We start from the raw sequence: 21,714 nt of genomic DNA, 5'->3' as shown, positions 1-21,714 counted from the left end.
TGAAAAACTATGAGCTTTGTTTGCTAACTTACCTGTAACGTTTCATGCCTACTCCGTTTGCAGTGCGTATGCGGCGCCGGTGCGTATTTTTTTCCGTACCCATAGACAAGCCTCTTTGGCGCGCCCTGAAAAAAACACCTCTGGTTTCAGGAACAAAAATAAAGGGAGTTGTTCTACGAAATAGAAGTTGAATATATATTACATTACATTTATTTTAGTTAATTATGCCTCAGGCATTGTTTCCCTCAACTGATTAGACACATTTGGTCTCTAGACTATAACAGAACCAATATGTTTGGTTATACTACATTCTATTTGTTGTCTGTTCCATAACTTTTTATTTTTATTTTTTACTGTGGTGCCTTTTTGTTATTTTAAACGCTCATAAATACTCAATGTTAAGTCAATGCAAAGACGCGTTACGCGCGTAAAAAATTCCTGCGGCGCGAATGAGGCGCAGAGCGCGGCGCGGTAGATCAATAAATTATTTTGTAATATGACTAAAATGATTGGTGTGCAAAGCAAATCTTTCACATAAAAACACGATTTCAATATATGAGAGATACTCATTTTGTTTTGAATGCTATTTATTCCATATCTATTCTAGATTATATGAAACATTATTATTCTAATGTAAAGACAACAAACACAATTTAGTGTATAAAAACTTTGTTAAAAATCACAGGACAGGTTTCACTTTTGGAGGCTGGCTCCATTTATTATCAAAACAAAAATAAATGTTTAGGTGGGTGGGGGCGAGGGTGAACCTCGCGCCGGGCTGTAGAGCGCGGGCTCGACAGGCATAGACCACTCGAGGCCGAGGCCTTATACGGCCTACGCTGTCCTCGTCAGCGTCCTCACCGTTAGGTCCATCAAACCTAGCTTTGTCCCCTGGAGCAAATTGTGAAACTCCTGAAACCCTCCGGAGGGTCTGGTGGACCCGAGTCTTCTTCTTCGGCGGTCACTCGAAACGAGTATGACTGTCCTCTCTGTCGGGTCGCCTTATTTGTGGATCCTCAGGTGGCTGTAAAGGCCGATCTGTGATCCACAGATTCTGCTGCAATGTGGGCATTGGAAGGTTGAGGTGATGTGTGGTGGTGGAGCCTTTCTCTGTTTGTCCTTGCGGTGTTGCCGCTTTGCATCTGCGGCACGGCGGAGTTCTGTTTCGTGGTGTGCTGCACCTTCCTGCACTGCTTTTCTCCAGTGGTCCCTGTTAAACGCAAGATTCTCCCAGTCACTGGACGTGATGTTAAACTTTTTCAGGCTGGTCTTGATATTGTCCTTGAAGCGTTTCTTTGGCCCACCGGGGGCTCGCTGTCCTTCTTTTAGCTGGGAGTACAGGATCTGCTTAGGGAGGCGGTTGTTGGGCATGCGGATGACATGTCCTGTCCATCGGAGTTGGTGCTGCATTATGGTGGTAGTGATGCTGGGTATATTCGTTTCCTCCAGAATACTGGAGTTTGTACGTCTGCCTTCCCAGTTGATCCTCAAGATTTTTCTTAAGGCACTTTGATGGAATTGTTCCAATGCTCTCAGGTGTCTGCTGTAGGTGGTCCAGGATTCCGCTCCATACAGCAGAGTTGGGAGAATCACAGCTCTGTAAACCAGGACCTTGGTTTGAGCCTTCAGGTCTCGGTCATCAAAGACTCTTGTCCTGAGTTTGGCATAGGCTCCGCTGGCACAGCTCAGGCGATGGTTAACTTCACAGTCTATATCGGCTTTGGAAGAGAGAATGCTGCCAAGGTAGGGGAAGTGGTCCACGCTTTCCAGAGTGGTGTTATCCACTTTGATGATGGGCTGGAGTGACGGCTGGTTGGGTGCTGGTTGATACAGAACCTGAGTTTTCTTGATGTTCAAGGCCAAACCCAGGGCTCTGTATGCCTTGGCAAAGGCATTTAGGATGCCCTGGAGGTCTTCAGGGGAGTGTGCTGCAATGGCGTTATCATCGGCATATTGCAGTTCCATGATGGTGGTATTCCTGACTTTGCTCTTTGCTTTGAATCTGTTAAGATTGAAGAGCCTGCCGTCAGTCCTGTAAAGGATTGGGATCCCCTGTGGCAACTCTTGGCCAGTAAGGTGAAGTATGGCTGCAATGAAGATGGCAAATAGGGTGGGTGCAATGATACATCCCTGTTTGACTCCAGTTTCTACAGTAAATGGTTCAGATTCAGAGCCACTGTTGAGCACTGTGGCTGACATGTCGTCATGCAGTAGCCTCAGTACACGGATGTATTTGGCATGACATCCATACTTTGATAGTATGCTCCACAGTGCCTGCCTATCCACGGAGTCAAAGGCCTTTGTCAAATCTATAAAGGCCATGTACAGAGGCAGTCCTTGTTCCCGACACTTTTCTTGTAGTTGGCGAGCAGAAAAGATCATGTCAGTTGTTCCCCTAGACGGACGGAAACCGCATTGTGATTCAGGGAGTATCTCCTCAGACAGTGGTAGCAGTCGGTTGGCGAGAACACGAGCAAGGACTTTGCCTGTTGTTGATAAGAGCGAGATACCCCTGTAGTTTCCACATTCAGCCTTGTCCCCTTTCTTGAATATGGTAACAATTTGGGCATCCCGGAGCTCTGAGGGGAGTTCTTCCCTTTCCCAGACCTTGACGAGAAGATGGTGGATATGATGCCAGAGCCTTGGTCCTCCTTCCTTTAAGACCTCCGCGGGGATCCCATCAGGACCAGTGGCCTTGTTGTTCCTGAGGTTCTTGATGGCATTGTGAACCTCAGTTAGGGTAGGAGGTTCCCCCATGTCTTCTCTGATGGGACTCTGCGGGATATGGTCGGCGATGTCTGGTTCGGCTGAGCTGTCACGGTTCAGAAGTTCTTGAAAGTGCTCCTTCCAACGTGCGTTGATGGAGTCATTGTCTTTTAAAAGAGTCTGTCCATCTTTTGGGCGCAGGGGATTTGAGGCGCGGTGGCTAGGGCCATAGACAGCCTTAGTGGCACTAAAAAAGCCTCTAGTGTTACCTGAATCTGCCAGTCTCTGGAGTTCCAGAGACTTTTCTGTCCACCAGTTGTTCTTGAGCTCCCTCATCAATCTCTGAACGTCAGCCTTGGCTCTGGAGTGTGCTGCCCTTTTGGCCTCACATGTTATGTCATTTTGCCACACTTGGAAGGCTTTTCGTTTTCTGGAGATAAGTTGTTCTATCTCCATGTCATTTTCATCAAACCAGTCCTGATGTTTCCTGAACTGATACCCAAGGGTGGATTTGCATGAGTCATGGATGGTGGATTTGAGAAGGCCCCAGTGCTCTTCGATGTTATCCGGATATTCTTGCTGAAGATTTTTCTCGAGAGAGTCCTGAAGTAGCTGCTGGATGGCAGTTTCCTTCAGGTTGTCAAGGTTCAGTCTTCGCCGGGTCTGCTTCTTCTGAATCCTCCTCCTTTTTTTAAGTTTGATGGACATTGTGGATCGGATGAGGCGGTGGTCTGTCCAGCAGTTGTCAGAGTTTATCATGGCCCTTGTGCTGTTCACATCACAGCGGTCCCTGGCCCTTACAATGACATAATCAATGAGGTGCCATTGCTTGGAGTGAGGGTGTCTCCAAGATGCCTTGAATTTGTTTTTTTGTCGATAGAGAGTATTGGTGATGACGAGGTTGTGTTGAGCGCATTTACTCAGAAGCAGCACTCCGTTGGAGTTGATGTTACCGATGCCCTCCTTGCCAATAGTGCCCTTCCAGAGGTGTTGGTCCCGGCCTACCCTAGCATTGAAGTCTCCAAGGAGGATGATCTTGTCCTCCTTGGGGATTTTTGACAGGGTTTCTTCCAGGCAGGCGTAGAAGGCTTCTTTTTCTTCCACGTCGGAGTCTAGGGTAGGGGCATAGGCGCTCACTACTGTCGCTGTCTGGTTGTTGGCCAACACCAGACGGATTGTCATGAGGCGCTCGCTGATCCCCACAGGAAGTTCGGAGAGGTGGTTGACAAGCTGATTTTTGATGGCAAGTCCAACTCCATGGTTTCTAGCCTCATCGGCTGGCTTTCCTTTCCAGAAGAAAGTGTAGCCACCTTTCTCCTCCTTCAACTGCCCTTCACCTGCCCGTCGGGTTTCGGAGAGAGCAGCTATATCAATCCGGCATCTCTGCAGTTCTCTGGCTATGATGGCGGTTCGTCTCTCAGGTCTGTCACTGGAGGTGCTGTCCATCAGAGTGCGCACATTCCAGGCTCCAAAATTAAATTTCTTTTGTTTCTGACCGCAAATGGGGTGTTCCCTCTGGACGCGGTAATCCAGTCGGGAGGTATGAGGCAGGCTATTTTTAGGGCACCTTTTCTAGCCCCTTCCCCATGTGGGGTAAGCAGAGCGGATCCTGAATAGGACTGCTTAGTCATGGGTGTAGCTGCCGAAGAGCTCTTCTGCCTCGTTCCAAGAGCCCAGCGACTGATTCTGACACCCACCGCATCGGTGGACCCGAGTACAGCGACGATGTCCCCTACGCAGCTGTTTCTGCTCTACAGAGCATATACGAGCGGTGACTCTCTCGATTAATGCTAATGCTAATGCTCGATAAACATCTAAAAAAGATGGCCGCCAAAACTTTCACCTCTGACGCGCGTAAATTTCGCTTCAAACTTTTGTTTTTACGCGCGTTAGACACGCGAATTAACACAAAGTGGTCAAGCGTCATGCTGCGTTCACACCGGACGCGAATAGCGCGTCAAATTCGCGCCTGCCGCGTCTAGTTTGACGCTTGACCACTCTGTGTTAATTCGCGTGTCTAACGCGCGTAAAAACAAAAGTTTGAAGCGAAATTGGGCCTTTCACACAGGACGCGGTATGCGCGGCGCTTGCCGCTGGGTTCTGCGTTGCCCTTCAGATACAACGCGATTTGCGCTGCGCTATGACGTAGGCGGAGTTTTAAATACTTTTAACGGGAGCTATTTCGTCTGTTGTTCCTCCTTTCGGTCAGCAGCAAACCGGAGACCCCCAGGGCTATGTCCTGAGTCCATTTCTGTTTATCTTTCTGACACACAAACATCACACAAAAAATCACATAATTTAATTTGCAGACCATTTCAGTTCACAGAGAATATGGTGAGACCCCTCTCCTGCTGTCAGTCAAACAAAAAAAGATTAGAGACTGAAGAAAGGTCAAAGCAGTTCACAACCCCATCAAAGCAAAGTCAACTTCAAATACTTAAAAAATAATAATACAATCCATACAGTGATTTCTAATCCAGGAACAGTAAATGACAGGAAATAAGAAAAGAAAATGTTGCTAGTTGGATTCAAACTCACACCACCCGTATGTGAGCACAGAGTAATGTGTTGGAGCTCTTGCACTACCATTAGGCCACGTCTATAATGTTCCAATTGATTTTAAACTACTTTAGTGTGTCCAGTGATTTTGCAGACCACATATCGTTTTCCCTTCAGCATTTTATTTACTTAGCTTAATTTTCCCACTGCATGTTTTTCAGTCCATGATACAGAATGATGCTGCCACCATGCTTCAATGCACTGTTAGTGTTCTCGAAGTGGTTTAAATTGTTGGTCAAAATGTGTTTTGTACTATTTGACTAAAGTAATACTAGTGACCAAAGATGTGTTAGTGTCCAGTATTTGTTATTAAACTGCTGAAGACAGGCAGTTTATCAAGACTGTACATAACAAGGAAACAGCACACCTTTCTAAATGATCATGTCTTCCAGCATGATCTTTCCGAATTTCTAAGTTGTCACACAAAATAAAAGTTTAACTGCTTGGACATATTCATATTCAATACACAAAGAGACAGTGATAATTTGATAGTAACCTCTTTGTTAACGAGATAGTCTCTGAGCTCTTCTGCTCTGTCGAGATACTGCTTACACTTATCTCTGATCTTCTGATTCACCTCCATACCCTGTGGTTCACCTGTATGGAAAACAAAGGGTTACATTTGCAAGAAAATGGCAAGACACCATTGTAAATTGTATATATTATGCACTCACATTTTAATATATGCAGAAAATATTTCACTGCATGAAGATAATATTTAAGAGCCTCCTCATAATTTCCATCCTGGTCCTCCTGTGAAGCTTTGTTGGCTAAAGCTATAGCTTTCTGTGAAATGAAGCATGTGCAATTTGCTTATATTAACTCATTATAACCTGACTTTTGTACATTTAAGACAGTTTTGAGACACATAATCACAAGGTGAGTTAGTAAGATATGTACATCTTAAGACACTATGCAGAGATTTTAAAGTGTGTACATAAATAAAGCATCACTACACAGCATGTAGTTTAATATTTAAATATGAATAAATAATGCTATATAACAATCGTGTAACAGTTAGCATGCTGTGTTGAGTCAATCAATAATATGAAGTGATTTATGACTAGAAGTACAAATGTATCAGTGACACTTAACTTTAATAGATATTAAAATTATAATGAATCTGATAAGGCACATAATTGAATAATAATTAATTCAGATTAGGCTATCATGATTTTTATAGAGATTCAGATTATTATTTATTTAAAAAATCTCAAATGTAACAAGACATAAATGTCTAGTGACATATAATGTGGCTTTTGACATCATTATCTTGACTATCATATAATATGACTATTAATAAATGTGCCTGTGTAATGATTTATGAGATGAAAATAATGAACCACACGAATAGGCTATGTTGGGCAAGTTACTTAAAAAAAGTAATTAGTTATAGTTACTAGTTACTTCTCACAAAAAGTAACTGCGTTAGTAACTGAATTACATCATTACAAAAGTAACTAATTACCAGGGAAAGTAACTATTGCGTTACTTAAAAAAAATTTTTTAAAGTTTAAATATAAGAAATTTCTTGGATACCCCCAATATGAAATGTTAAATGAATGAAATTGACACTAAATAGAACATCTTATTATTATAAAACATTGTACACTAATCTACACTATTTTAATGTTGCTGTGGGACAATGTGAGAGACACCTATTAATTTAAATATTAAAATAGTATCATTACTATAGTGCAACAATAAAACAATAGATGGTTTAGAACTTTTAATATTTATTGCACAGACCACAACTGGCCAACAAATAAGTCTAAAAATAAATTATGCTTCTTAAGAAATGTACCAAAAATAAATAAATAGTAGCCTAATAAAAATATACATACAAATACACTAGTGCATATAATTAAAATGATAAAACTCACACACCTTTACAACTGGTAGACATTCTGTATAGCCTACTTGAAGTATTTTCTTCCTCACAATAGTAAGTTTAACAAAAAGAGCTTTCAATATAATACTGAACAATGTATCAACATAAATAATAATAATGCAATATAATCTTTTGGGGGTTTATTTTTATAACCTACAGAGAACGTCATTATCAGAGGTTATTTTTGCCAAATTCTAGTCGTGTTTGCCGCACGTGCTCACAACCTTCAAACAAATAGGCCTATGTTTGAACGTTCCCTGCAGGTTATTTTGGAGTTTATGTTATATAAACTAATTAAAACATTGCATATGATACCAATATGCTACAGAGATTATTCAAATGCTGATATGTGTAATTTATTTATAAATAAAGTATTTATGCTCGGACACATTCGGTCTCTGTCGCGCACTGTCGAGCGCGTTCTCGGACACACTCGGTCTCTCTCGCGCACTGTCGAGCGCGTTCTCGGACACACTCGGTCTCTCTCGTGCACTGTCGAGCACGCTCGCGGCATTCGCCTCGCTTTTGTCGAGTCCCGCGCCTCATAAACACTCACACACCAGAGAAAAAACTTTGCAGCTCCCATGGCTGAGAGAGAGCCTACTCGGATGAAAACCGCTTCAGTGAGCTCAATTAAAGTAACGCCGCATTTTTATTGACAGTAACGGTAACGGCGTTGTAATGGAGGAAGCAGTAATTAGTTAGATTACTCGTTACTGAAAAAAATAACGCCGTTAGTAACGCCGTTTATTTATAACGCCGTTATTCCCATCACTGCCAGTGAATATGGCAACTACCTGCTCTGCTCAAAGATAATTTAAATCACTCCAACTTCAACTTTATTCTTAAACAATGAACATGGTTGCGAGAGTGGTGAATGTGAAAGTGGTTTCTTTATAGGCTACTTTTACATAGAAAATTATTACGGCATTTAAACATTACAAACCATAACACTTGGTGAATTAACATTTCCATCACATTTAGGCTACTGATGATTTCTGAATGAATATATTTACCTGTAAATTAGTAGGCTCCATGTCACGCTTTGTTGTGTGTGAAATCGGTCACTGCTAAGTTTCGGTAGTTTGTCGGCGTTATTGTATCGAGTTGGTTGACACCCATTAGACTCATAGATCAGGCATGATACTGATTGAGGGACAACCCTATTTTTTTACAGACTATGGGGACAACACGAGAAACAGCGCCCTATACATTCTCACACTCAGAAAGATATCATAATAGCTAAAAAACTGATTTGTTTGCTAATTTGAGGTATATTGAGGTTGTGATCAAATTTTGGTGTGATTAGGGTGGCACTGGCAAGAGACAACAAATTAGTGCGAAAGAAACAATTTATTATACAGAAGTGAAATTATTATACAACAAGATATATAATAATAGTAATAATAATGGTGAATATAAGCAAGAAAAAAATAAGCAAATTATTTACAGATAAAAAAAAATCTGATAAATAACCCAAGAAAAAAAAAGGGGACGCAATTAGTGAAGCCAAAGAAAAGAAAAGAACAAAACAAAACTCATTCTAACTTGTAATTAAATCTCTAATCTAACTAAGAAAAGAAAGAAAAGAAAAGAAAAAAAAAGATCAACTCTTCAGCGTGAACGCCCTAACTAAATTACTCTGACTAACAAACACAAAACATACAGAGGGTGGCGTTCACCTGGGATGTAGGCTATACATCGAGTTACCTAGGTGTTGTATTATGTAAGTCACATGCCTTATAACCAGCTTATAACCTGTCCACTTTTTACCCTGGGTCGAACAACGCCATCAAAGGGCAGAAAGAGAACGTACAAGGAAAATTATGGAGCTTATAATATGACAAAACGATTTGAATTTGAATTGTGTAAATTTGAATTATTTGCAAGTGAAATCTAACAAAATTGAATTTTAGGTGGTCTAGTTTAAATAGTTCTGAATTTGATTTTTTTTAAACGAATATTGAACATTTGAAATTTAACAAACTGAAATGTTTTTATGGCTGAATTTTATAGACATGTATTTTCAAACAGCTAGTTTTTTTGTTCTGAATTCATATACTGCAAATATTCAGTTTAAAAAAATACAGATTCAAGTTTTCAAGATGAAGAAATTCGGAACTTCAAATTCAGTTTTCTAAAATTCAATCTCAAAAATTCAAGTTCAAAAATTCAGATCTTACAGAAAGTAGGTCACAGGTCATCCACAGGGAAGAGTAAAGGATCTCAGATAAGTCGAACAGAGCATTTTGGCTGCACTGCAGTAGTTTTCTGCCGCAAACGCGGTGGTGGTTCAAGAGAATCCGTGTATCTTTCGTTCAGTCGTTTTTTTATTTAATATTAAGAGTAGAAAAATGAGAAAACAGCTTGAGTATTAGATTTCTAATATTCTAGTAATAATAGTCCGCTGTTGCACGGAGCTTACAAAAACTGTGTATTGCAACTAGGCTATATTTCATTTCCTCATCAAACAACTAGACTAACGAATGGCTCGGTACAACAGAAGAGCCAGGAAGGGCTTTCTCTCTGTGTAGACCAGCAGTTGGTCTGAATTTGCTACAGCCTATATTTTCCGGACTGTATAGGCTAAGTCACGTTTTATGAAACACGCTGTGATTTATTCCAAAGTGACTCTGGCATATATAATGCATTTAACGTCAAATAATATAAATGTTGACTTTCAAAAGTAGGCGCGCCAAGAAGGCTATTCTCTGTATTTTGGTTCATTTTTGGTGAGCGCCAGAAAGATCTAAAGAGACCGAGACGCGCTAAAGCAGCGCATCATGTTGTTTTATTTATTTTTCAATGGCATTATATTTTGTAGTCATTTTGAATGTATACAAATAAAAATATACATTTTACTGTTTCGAATTATGTCATATCATCTGTATGACTATAAATAACAGAGTATTAAGTTATTTCCCAGCAGTGGAACAAATCCAAGTGATGGCGCTCGCGCATCGCGTTCTCACACAACATAGACTTTCAGACCTGACGTTACTACTTCATATCGCAGACTGTTCATATCGCAGACAGCTTGCCTTTTATATTGTACAACAGACCAATTAAATTTAATTGGTCTGTTGTACAATATAAAAGGCAAGCTGTGCCGCACACAGTAGCCTACAGTCCAAACATTTCCCTTGAAGACGCTGATTTAGCCTATAGCCTAGGCTACGTGTATTTTGGGACTCGACTGAAGTATGACGCCTTTTTATTTGTATTATAATATAATATATTAAAATACATCATCTTCTGAGTTTTATGATGTAGCTAGGCCTTTTGTGTTTTATTTAAATTAAAATGTATTGTAATTTACATCTCAAAAGGATGCGCTTTGTACATTCTCTGACATTACATTTATTTATTCCATTAATATTGAGTATCAATTGATGTTAAACAAAACTGTGTTATTTTCTATGGCAACTAAACTTCCAAAATAAATAATAATAAAAAAGAATAACAAAAAAAAAAAAGCTCCGCAGCTTTTCCACACAGATTTTGAGAATTGGCCAGCTAATAAAATAGGCCAAGGAAGTAGACTAACGGCTAGTGTCCGGGAGATGCGTTCATATTTATGAAATAAACATAACTGATTTTGTCTACACCTAAATACATTTCCAAGGAACCCCTAATTATAACAGGGACACTTCACCCATTTGCATTAAGCTTTGTATTGTTAGAAACCCAGTCATATATTATAATAAACGTGGATTTTTCATTAATTTTTCCCTGAGATGGGAGAAATAAGGATTTAAGTGTTTTACTTCCTGCTTATTATGACGTAAAAATCATCATTTTGCGTCATAATAAGCAGGAAGTCACATTTCATTGAAAAGTGTAGAGACTACAAACACTAGCTCCCCATTATTCCAGGGGGCGGGACCCGCTCACGCTACAGGCCTATTACAGATCAGTGGGTGGGACTTCACTTTCTGAAACTAAAAGCAATATCCTCCATCTTGTTTGGAAGCTAAGCTAACAGGCACTGTGGAGCAAGCTGTGAAGATATGACAATAGCGGAGGGTAACGTTACTCAATATGATGTAGAAGAAGAGGATTTCGGAAGTCTGATGCTCGAATCAGGTGTTTGTGGCTACCTTTACAAGCCGCATAGCGAAGAGCAGCCGAGGCAGAAGACCTGCCTGTCGCGGACGAGAAGCCCAGACTGGCTCGAGCTGGGGGCGGACTGGTGGCGCCGGTGATCTCACTATGCAACTACGAACCGCTACGAACACAGAGATAGAGTCCGTCTGCTGCAAAGCATTTAAACGATGCCAATTTCTCCTGGACGAAATCTCTGAATCACACGAGGACACGGACGTTTGTGTTGTGAACCATCCTAGTTTCGCACCGCATCTGACTGAACATCCCGGTAACGTAACCATGCAATAATTCACCACTTCGAAAGAAATACAAATGAGGAGTAATTCATTAATGAGTTCGCCAACTAACTAACGTTAGACATTTTGTGTGAAATGAATTTCAAGCTCCGGTGGTAGCTAGCCTTATGGACGGATGAGTGATTCATATGCGTCAGAGTCTCACTAGTAGCCTTGTTGTTTTCAACTGCGCTCTCTAACTGGTAGGCGCGGCTTGGGAGTGGCCTCCTAGGGCAGCGAAGCAAGTGCATTCTGGGAGTTGTTGTCTTTCATCCACATAAGCCAAAAATACATTTTCTGGCTTTTCTCAGTCTAGAAAGCTCCAAATTCAAAAATAATTTCACATTTCTTCTACATAAATGACCTATTTTAAATACACATTCATCTTTCCAGAGGTGAAGTATCCCTTTAAGCCCAAATGTGGGTGGGGGTAATGAACACAATATGTTTGTTTTTTTGTTTGTTTTTTTGCCCAAATGGTCTCCACCAAGAAAAAACAACAAGAATGAAAAATAAGTAGCCATGTATAGGCCTAATAAAATAATATAGGCTACATAGCCTATAAAATAGGCTATATTGTGCCCTTTATTACAAACAACATTTAGCCTATTTTAAACGCCAAGCCTAAACAAATTTATTTAAATCGAAACGGTCGCGCATCTCTCATTCAGTCAAAAGTTTTCATATTTGCAATGTAACATGTGGATGCTAACTATTAATATAAAGAAGGCGTCATACTTCAGTCGAATCCCAAAATACACGTATAGGCTAAATCAGCGTCTTCACAGCAAGGGAAATGTTTGGAGTAGGACTGTGTGCGGCACAGCTTGCCCTTTATATTGTACAACAGACCAATAAAATTAGGCAGAATAACTTTTTATATGTTTGGTTGACTGTGTTTCATTTTGATAATGAACAGTCTGCGATATGAAGTAGTAACGTCAGGTCTGAAAGTGTATGTTGTGTGAGAACGCGATGCGCGAGCGCCATCACTTGGATTTGTTCCACTGCTGGGAAATAACTTAATACTCTGTTATTTATAGTCATACAGATGATATGACATAATTCGAAACAGTAAAATGTATATTTTTATTTGTATACATTCAAAATGACTACAAAATATAATGCCATTGAAAAATAAATAAAACAACATGATGCGCTGCTTTAGCGCGTCTCGGTCTCTTTAGATCTTTCTGGCGCTCACCAAAAATGAACCAAAATACAGAGAATAGCCTTCTTGGCGCGCCTACTTTTGAAAGTCAACATTTATATTATTTGACGTTAAATGCATTATATATGCCAGAGTCACTTTGGAATAAATCACAGCGTGTTTCATAAAACGTGACTTAGCCTATACAGTCCGGGAAATATAGGCTGTAGCAAATTCAGACCAACTGCTGGTCTACACAGAGAGAAAGCCCTTTCTGGCTCTTCTGTTGTACCGAGCCATTCGTTAGTCTAGTTGTTTGATGAGGAAATGAAATATAGCCTAGTTGCAATACACAGTTTTTGTAAGCTCCGTGCAACAGCGGACTATTATTACTAGAATATTAGAAATCTAATACTCAAGCTGTTTTCTACGGAAGCCCTGAAACGCAACGTAAAAAAAAAAAAAAATCCGTAAAAAAAAAAAAAATTACGTTAAAAAAAACAAAAAAACAAATTATGTAAAAAAAAAAATGCTATCATTTCGAGATTAAAGTCGAAATGTTTCGAGATTAAAGTCGAAATGTTTCGAGATTAAAGTCGAAATGTTTCGAGATTAAAGTCGAAATGTTTCGAGATTAAAGTCGAAATCTTTCGAGATTAAAGTCGAAATCTTTCGAGAATAAAGTCTTCCGTAGAAGTTGTGTGTGTGCTTGCCGTTATTTCACATTGCCGCACAGGCATTCATGCGTGTGCGTGCGTGTGTGTGTGTGTGTGTGTGTGTGTGTGTGTATGTAAACTGGATCTACACAAAATAATAGCTTTTTACTTTTATCTGGGCTTTCAACAAAGGGATATTCTACAGGTCTACCAACATGACATTAGGCTATAGGACTTTATAAAATATACTGTCAGACTGGATCAAGATATCCAGCTTTATGAATGAATGAATGAATGCATGAATGAGGCATTTATATAGCGCTTTCATATGTCTACTGTAGGCCTACACTTAAAAGCGCTTTACAATCATTTCAGGGAATCTTTCCTCAACCACCAGTGGTTATTATATTTGAGGAAATCACGGGATCCGGCCAAATGATTGGATACAGAATGATGCACTTAAAATGTATCCAGAACGTACGGTGTCTATTATAGACGGCAGTTCGACTTCACAAGCGCATGTATTTACACACACGCACACGCATGAATGCCTGTGCGGCAATGTGAAATAACGGCAAGCACACACACAACTTCTACGGAAGACTTTATTCTCGAAAGATTTCGACTTTAATCTCGAAACATTTCGACTTTAATCTCGAAAGATTTCGACTTTAATCTCGAAACATTTCGACTTTAATCTCGAAACATTTCGACTTTAATCTCGAAACATTTCGACTTTAATCTCGAAACATTTCGACTTTAATCTCGAAATGATAGCATTTTTTTTTTTTTTTTACATTTTTTTTTTTTTTTACGTATTTTTTTTTTTTTTTTTTACGTATTTTTTTTTTTTTTACGTTGCGGTTCAGGGCTTCCGTAGTTTTCTCATTTTTCTACTCTTAATATTAAATAAAAAAACGACTGAACGAAAGATACACGGATTCTCTTGAACCACCACTGCGTTTGCGGCAGAAAACTACTGCAGTGCAGCCAAAATGCTCTGTTCGACTTATCTGAGATCCTTTACTCTTCCCTGTGGATGACCTGTGACCTACTTTCTGTAAGATCTGAATTTTTGAACTTGAATTTTTGAGATTGAATTTTAGAAAACTGAATTTGAAGTTCCGAATTTCTTCATCTTGAAAACTTGAATCTGTATTTTTTTAAACTGAATATTTGCAGTATACGAATTCAGAACAAAAAAACTAGCTGTTTGAAAATACATGTCTATAAAATTCAGCCATAAAAACATTTCAGTTTGTTAAATTTCAAATGTTCAATATTCGTTTAAAAAAAATCAAATTCAGAACTATTTAAACTACCACCTAAAATTCAATTTTGTTAGATTTCACTTGCAAATAATTCAAATTTACACAATTCAAATTCAAATCGTTTTGTCATATTATAAGCTCCATAGTATATCATCTCACAACACTATTCAAAAACGAGTGGACATCAAAAATAAAACAGGGGTACGAGTACGACAGTAACAAAAAAGAATAAGCGTACAAAGCAAAAAAAAAAAAACAGAGCGGCAGAAAAACAAGTTGCTTCCTGCAAGTTCCTGGGGTTCTGTTCCGTGTCCTTTATTACTGCTGGCGGGAAACTTGATTGGCCGCGGGGGAAGTGATGTCACGCCATTGATAAAAACTGAAAGCTCTCCAAGCGTAGGGGAGACCGGGGATGGTTGTAACAATTTTGACCTTTCTGTCTATAGCTTGAAGTACTTTGAAGTCAGTGTGTTCAAAATGTGATCCAAACTAGTTACAAGTGTCTGCTATTAAATGACATAGCTATTATCTTTGCAACACAAACAGAAAATGCATGGTTTAGTTTCAAACACGAGGAGTGAAATGTTACAATTCACCCCATAGTCAGGGTTAGTTGTAACATACCCTGGGGTGAGATGTAACATTATGATATCCACCGGGGTGATATGTAACATAATGAAATAAGGATTTTGACAAAAAAAATATTTTGAAAGGTTTTTATTCAACACTGACTTTTCAATATAACTGATGTGTGTATCACTCTTAGTCTCAGTGTGTTTGTCACTCTCAATCATAGTAATTGACCATTATAAATTGAACTTGAACACAAACATTGCTTGTTTGTAAGCATGTTTGTTACTGCCAGTGTTAGTAATGGCCATAATAAAATTTAACACTTGAACATTGTGTGTGTGTGTGTGTGTGTGTGTGTGTGTGTGTGTGTGTGTGTGTGTGTGTGTGTGTGTGTGTGTGTGTGTGTGTGTGTGTGTGTGTGTGTGTGTGTGTGTGTGTGTGTGTGAGTGTGCGTGCGTGCGTGTGTGACTCTGTTGTTTCTCTGTCATAGTAATTGACCATAATAAAATGAACTTGAACACTTGAACATTCTATTTGTGTAAGCATGGTTGTTACTGTAAGTCTATAGTATTGGCCATAATAAAATTTTGTTTCATTGTTGTTACAACTAACCCAGAGTCTTGTTGTTACAACTAACCCAGAGTCATGTAGCCATGAACTAGCTCACCTTACAGCTAACAGGCAAAACATTAGCACTAACAACTTGCATGGAAAATATCTACACAGACACACAATAACCATAATAAAAGTTTGAGGAGTTTAACTACAAAGCAGAAATTCCCATAACAAAAACAAAAAAAGTAAAAAAAGTAACTTTCTTATCTCAAAATTGTTTTTTCCACTCTAACATGTGCTGTGTCTGCCACAGGGCTCTACTTTATCACATGTGGAATAAGAACTAAACTGAGGATGTGCGAAGTGAATCAGGTGATTTGTAACTAGTTCCTGATTGGACAGATTGGAATTGTTACAACTGACCCGTGTTACAACCATCCCCGGTCTCCCGCATCAGCATACCAGAGGTAGCCTGGGAAAACCCAGAAAACTTCCGGCAAATTTGGGCAGTTACTACTGAGAATGGTCTGGTTTTAACCAGGCTATACCAGAGGTGGAGCGAACCTAAGAATATATCAGAGAGAGAGAGAGAGAGAGAGAGAGAGAGAGAGAGAGAGAGAGAGAGAGAGAGAGATACAGGCACGCACAAGCACAGGGACGTAAGATTCAACCTTGAATGATTGTTGTTTGCTTACTTAGTTTGTTTATCTGTTGATTAAAACGTTAAAAGTGGTGAAACAGATACTCAAATAATAAACTAGATACTACAAAATATAATATATTTTTTGTATTAAAATAGGCTGTATTATTTTTATTATTAGTTACAAAAATAAGAACTTTGGTGGTGTTCTCAAATAATTTCTGTCATGACAACTCTCTAAATGTTTGGTAATGGTAATGGATATGACAATGTTGATATGTTTGGTCTTGGCGGAATAGATCTGCTATGCTGCTGCTGCAGAACAACTTGCTACTGCCAATACATACACAACACACTGCTGTGAGCAAGTAAGATATGCTGCTGCTGTACAATATAGCATACATGAATTACACCATTGCAGATCTATACAGGGGGAGCTGGGGAAGGTGGAGGGTTTCTACAGCAAGAGCTGCCCAAGTATTTGAAGGATGAGCAGCGAGCTCATTGGCTACTGATACAGCAGGAACCAATCAGCTGTGCCCTATAGAGATAGATGTGATTGCAAACAGATTGAGTTAAGGACATATTTAGGACCATCTAGATTTTCATGACAGAACTTGTTTGAAAACACAATCATAAAAATCCTAACCCTTAAAACAGGCCCTTTTTATTAATATAATTTAAGTATCATTTCTAATTTCTTTCTTTTGATTTTGGAGTGAAATAAGATTAATCCTATAATTTGTGCTGTTATTTTCATTCCAGACAATAATCAATGTCTTTAGTGTTGATGTCACTTTTCCCCGTGCATTGTTAACAGTGTAATTATATTAATTTGTTGTTCAGGTGAGGTCATCAGACATTTGTGAGCCAAAGAATCTAAGGGTTGCTGACTGCTGCAGTTGTGAGCTATCAGTGTCGTGTGCTGTGAGTTGCCTACGTGAAGTCAACAAAAAGTTCTTTTGTTTTGGTATTGCTGGTTCTGTTTTGCAGGCTAAATTGTTGAACACTTTTTTCACATTGTTGCACTTCTTCATGCATTATTTTCACCGTCTAGACCAACAATAAACCATGGAAAAATTGCTGAGATATATTTAAAAGATATGCAATTTATATTGTTTATAGTTTTATAAATTGAAAATATATTTTTATTTTAACATATATATATATATATATATAGCCTATCATAATATATATTCAAGGGACAAGAAAAAAAAAACTTCTGCAATATTTGAAATTAATTTAGTAAGGTTAGATAATTTAGGCCTGGTTTCATAGATAGGGCTTAGATTAAGCCAAGATTAAGCCTTAGTTCAATTAGGGCATTTAAGTAGTTTTTATAAACATGCCTTAATAAAAAACATTACTGGTGTGCATCTTGAGACAAAACAATGGCACTTTTAAGATATGTAAGTGCAATTTGCTTTCAGTTAAAACAGCTTAAACATGCATTTTAGTCTGGGACTAGTTTAGGCCTTGTCTGTGAAACCGAGGTTTAATTTGATACAACTGAAAATGAAGGGATAGATGTACAGTCTGGCCAATAGGTGCCACTGTTGATCAGCTGATGAAACATTGAAACTAACTTTCCAAAACAGAAAGTCAACTGCAAGGCTACTAGCAGAAAACGAAACTTATATAGGCCAAAATCACAAGCACCTCATAATCAGTTTGTGTTGAAACAAAGAAAGTTCTTAAAGCTTGGATGTTATTCAGGGAGGGTTGAATTCAGTAAATGGATTTTAAGAAGCCAGTTGTGTTTATGGTTGAAAGGGTGGTCTGTGTTAAAATGACAAAACTGCAAGACAACTCACAAATTTCTACAAGAAGAAAAATGTCACAGTCATCTATAACTAAACAGAATTTAATATCAAGTCCTCCAAGGCGGGAAATATGGGACATCTTACAGTGGCTACAGCACAGCACTGCAGTGGTACTGGTCCAAGATGACCTGAAAAACTATGCAGAGTATTTAACACAACATATAACAGATATATGTTAACAGACATAATGGAAACAAAGCGTCTTGCACTTAGGCATCTGGCTGTAAACCTAAGATTCCACAGCGGAGAGAAAGTGAGAGGAATTACATTTTCTGTTAGAAATATGCAACTAGGAAAAAGGACAAATGAGGCCTTTTTACTTGAATACATTTTTTGTTTAATTTTAGAGTCACTAATTATCTAATTAGTAGTTAATTAAGCAGTAAGGACTAGTGGAATTCCCAGTATTAAATGCTATTGATCAATTCATTTTTTTAAATTCACTCTTAGAAGAAATACAGAACATTTAAGGGTTCTGTCAGGCACTTCATATATAGAACATTTTAGGGGTTCCCATCATGGGATCATGTTATGAATTTAGTGTTAATTATTATTTTATTTTTTTTAATTCATATTATGCAATAATATACTTACATAGAAACGTTTTGCCATCTTTAAAATTGAGTCAAGAACTCTATATAGGTTCTATATAAAACCCAATCAAACCTTTTTTAGGAGAGTACACTATATTTCTCAAACAGAGTCAATCATTTGAAGAGAAGAACAAATTATAGTTTTCCTTTGTTTACTATTAATTACATAACAGACACGCAACGTGTGGCCACCAGGCAGTGGAGGATGTGGAGAAGGCATTTGATCATCCCATAAATATTTACATGGTTTTGCATAACCACAACCAAAATCCAATGCAAAGTGATACAAATCTTCTTATAGCAGTCACACACAAAAAAAAAATTATATCATTATTTATTTATTCAGCCTCTCCTCCATTGACATCCATTAAAGGGGAACTATGCAGGGATTTTTTAGCTTAATTTAGCTTAACTGAACAGCTTTGGAGTCATTGGAATGGTTATATGACTTTTTTCGAGTTGAATGGTGGCCGTCTAGCGCCTGTGAGCGGAAAAATCACCCTTGCAACTTTGGGCCGGCGGGTTCTAGTGTATATTTGGGGTTAGAGCTAAACTCTGCAGCACACCTGCCCTCCAGGAGCAGGATTGGTCACCCCTGTTCTGAACAGAGTTTGAGGAGATGATGGAGCGTCTGCAGTATGAAGGTTTTGGCTGTGTTTCAGCTCAGGAAGCATCAGCTCATCTGCATGATTTGGCACTAGAGCCGCAGGGTCCCTGTCACATGGTTTATCCTCCAGCCAGTGTCTGTCCAGCTGTTTGCTATCCAGAGCAACGCACAGACCTCCACAGGCTCAAGAGCGTAGGATAATAGTTTCGCATTTGCAAGTAACCATAAACTGTGTCTATCTATCACGTTCCGTTGTGGTTTTAGTTAAATTTCCTGAAAGTTTAGTTTGTATCTCACTATTTCCTGTGTTTATCTTCGGTTGTGGTTGCTAGCTTGTGTTCATTGGTTGTCATGGTTGTTCATTATTTCAGTGATTTCATCCACCTGTTCCTTGTTTAGATCATCAGTGTATATATTACCCTTTAAGTTTAGTTTGTTCTTTGTCCACCATGGATAATGAGCCTGAGCCTACCACAGACCCTGAGCCAGAGCTGATGCCCACCACGGACCCAGTGCCAGCACCTATGCCTGCAACGGTGGCAGAGCCTGCAGCCTCATTAGTCCTGGACACAAAGCTTACCGCCCAGTCTGATCATGTGTGAGCCGGTTCCTACATTTGTCCTAGTGGGAGAACTGGTGGAGCTCGACATCCTGGCGCCACCCATGTCCCCAACCCTGAAGGGTTCCACTGGTTCCGCCCAGCTCCAAGTCTTCTTCATCATCGCTGGTTCCACCAACCTCCAAGTCTTCTTTAGACTTGCCACTGGTTCTTCATCGCTGCTCGTTCCACACACCTCCAAGTCTTCTTTATCACCGCTGGTTCCGCCCAGCTCCAAGTCTTCATCACCGCTGGTTCTGCCCAGCTCCAAGTTTTCTTCATCGTCGCTAGTTCCGCCGACCTCCAAGTCTTCTTTATTGCCACTGGTTCTGCCCAACTCCAAGTATTTTAAATTACCGCTGGTTCCGCCCAGCTCCAAGTCTTCTTCATCACCGCTGGTTCCGCCCAGCTCCATATCTTCTTTATTGCCACTTGTTCTTCCCAGCTCCAAGTCTTCTTCATCGCTGCTCATTCCGCACACCTCCAAGTCTTGTTCATCACCGCTGGTTCCGCCCAGCTCCAAGTCTTGTTCATCACCGCTGGTTCTGCCCAGCTCCAAGTGTTCTTTATTGCCACTGGTTCCACCCAGCTCCAAGTCTTCTTCATCACCGCTGGTTCCGCCCAGCTCCAAGTCTTCTTTATTGCCACTGGTTCCACCCAGCTCCAAGTCTTCTTCATCGCTGCTCATTCCGCACACCTTCAAGTCTTCTTCCTCACCGCTGGTTCCGCCCACCTCCAAGTCTTCTTCATCACTGCTGGTTCCGCCCAGCTCCAAGTCTTCTTCATCACTGCTGGTTCCACCCTGCTCCAAGTCTTCTTCATCACCGCTGGTTCCGCCCAGCTCTAAGTCTTCTTCATCGCTGCTAATTCTGCCCTGCTCCAAGTCTTCTTCCTCACCGCTGGTTCCGCCCACCTCCAAGTCTTCTTCCTCACCGCTGGTTCCGCCCACCTCCAAGTCTTCTTCCTCACTGCTGGTTCCGCCCAGTTCCAAGTCTTCTTCATCACTGCTGGTTCCGCCCACCTCCAAGTCTTCTTCCTCACCGCTGGTTCCGCCCACCTCCAAGTCTTCTTCATCACTGTTGGTTCCACCCTGCTCCAAGTCTTCTTCATCACCGCTGGTTCCGCCCACCTCCAAGTCATCTTCATCACTGCTGGTTCCGCCCAGCTCCAAGTCTTCTTCATCACTGCTGGTTCCGCCCAGCTCCAAGTCTTCTTCCTCACCGCTGGTTCCGCCCAGCTCCAAGTCTTCTTCCTCACCGCTGGTTCCGCCCACCTCCAAGTCTTCTTCCTCACTGCTGGTTCCGCTCACCTCCAAGTCTTCTTCCTCACAGCTGGTTCCGCCCACTTCCAAGTCTTCTTCATCACTGCTGGTTCCACCCTGCTCCAAGTCTTCTTCATCACCGCTGGTTCCGCCCACCTCCAAGTCTTCATCACCGCTGGTTCTGCCCAGCTCCAAGTCTTCTTCCTCACCGCTGGTTCCGCCCACCTCCAAGTCTTCTTCCTCACCGCTGGTTCCGCCCACCTCCAAGTCTTCTTCCTCACCGCTGGTTCCGCCCACCTCCAAGTCTTCTTCATCACTGCTGGTTCCGCCCAGCTCCAAGTCTTCTTCCTCACCACTGGTTCCGCCCAACTCCAAGTCTTCTTCATCACCACTGGTTCCGCCCAGCTCCAAGTCTTCTTCATCACCGCTGGTTACGCCCAGCTCCAAGT

General features: G+C 40.3%; 1 long non-coding RNA gene across 1 annotated transcript; it reads right to left on the bottom strand.

Annotated features, from left to right (window-relative positions):
• Positions 1–38: 38 nt before the first annotated feature.
• LOC309501694 lies at positions 39–8,256 on the bottom strand. The gene is made up of 4 exons (XR_014206973.1): positions 8,173–8,256; positions 5,940–6,051; positions 5,762–5,862; positions 39–125 (listed from the first exon to the last, which is right to left on the bottom strand). It is a non-coding gene; the product is annotated as an uncharacterized lncRNA (long non-coding RNA).
• Between the last annotated feature and the right edge of the window lie 13,458 nt (positions 8,257–21,714).

This window comes from Leuciscus leuciscus (assembly GCF_965113295.1).
Source record: "Leuciscus leuciscus genome assembly, chromosome: 6".
NCBI lineage: Eukaryota > Metazoa > Chordata > Actinopteri > Cypriniformes > Leuciscidae > Leuciscus > Leuciscus leuciscus.
The sequence above is the reverse complement of the archived record's forward strand: the minus strand, read 5'-3'. Positions and strand labels throughout refer to the sequence as shown.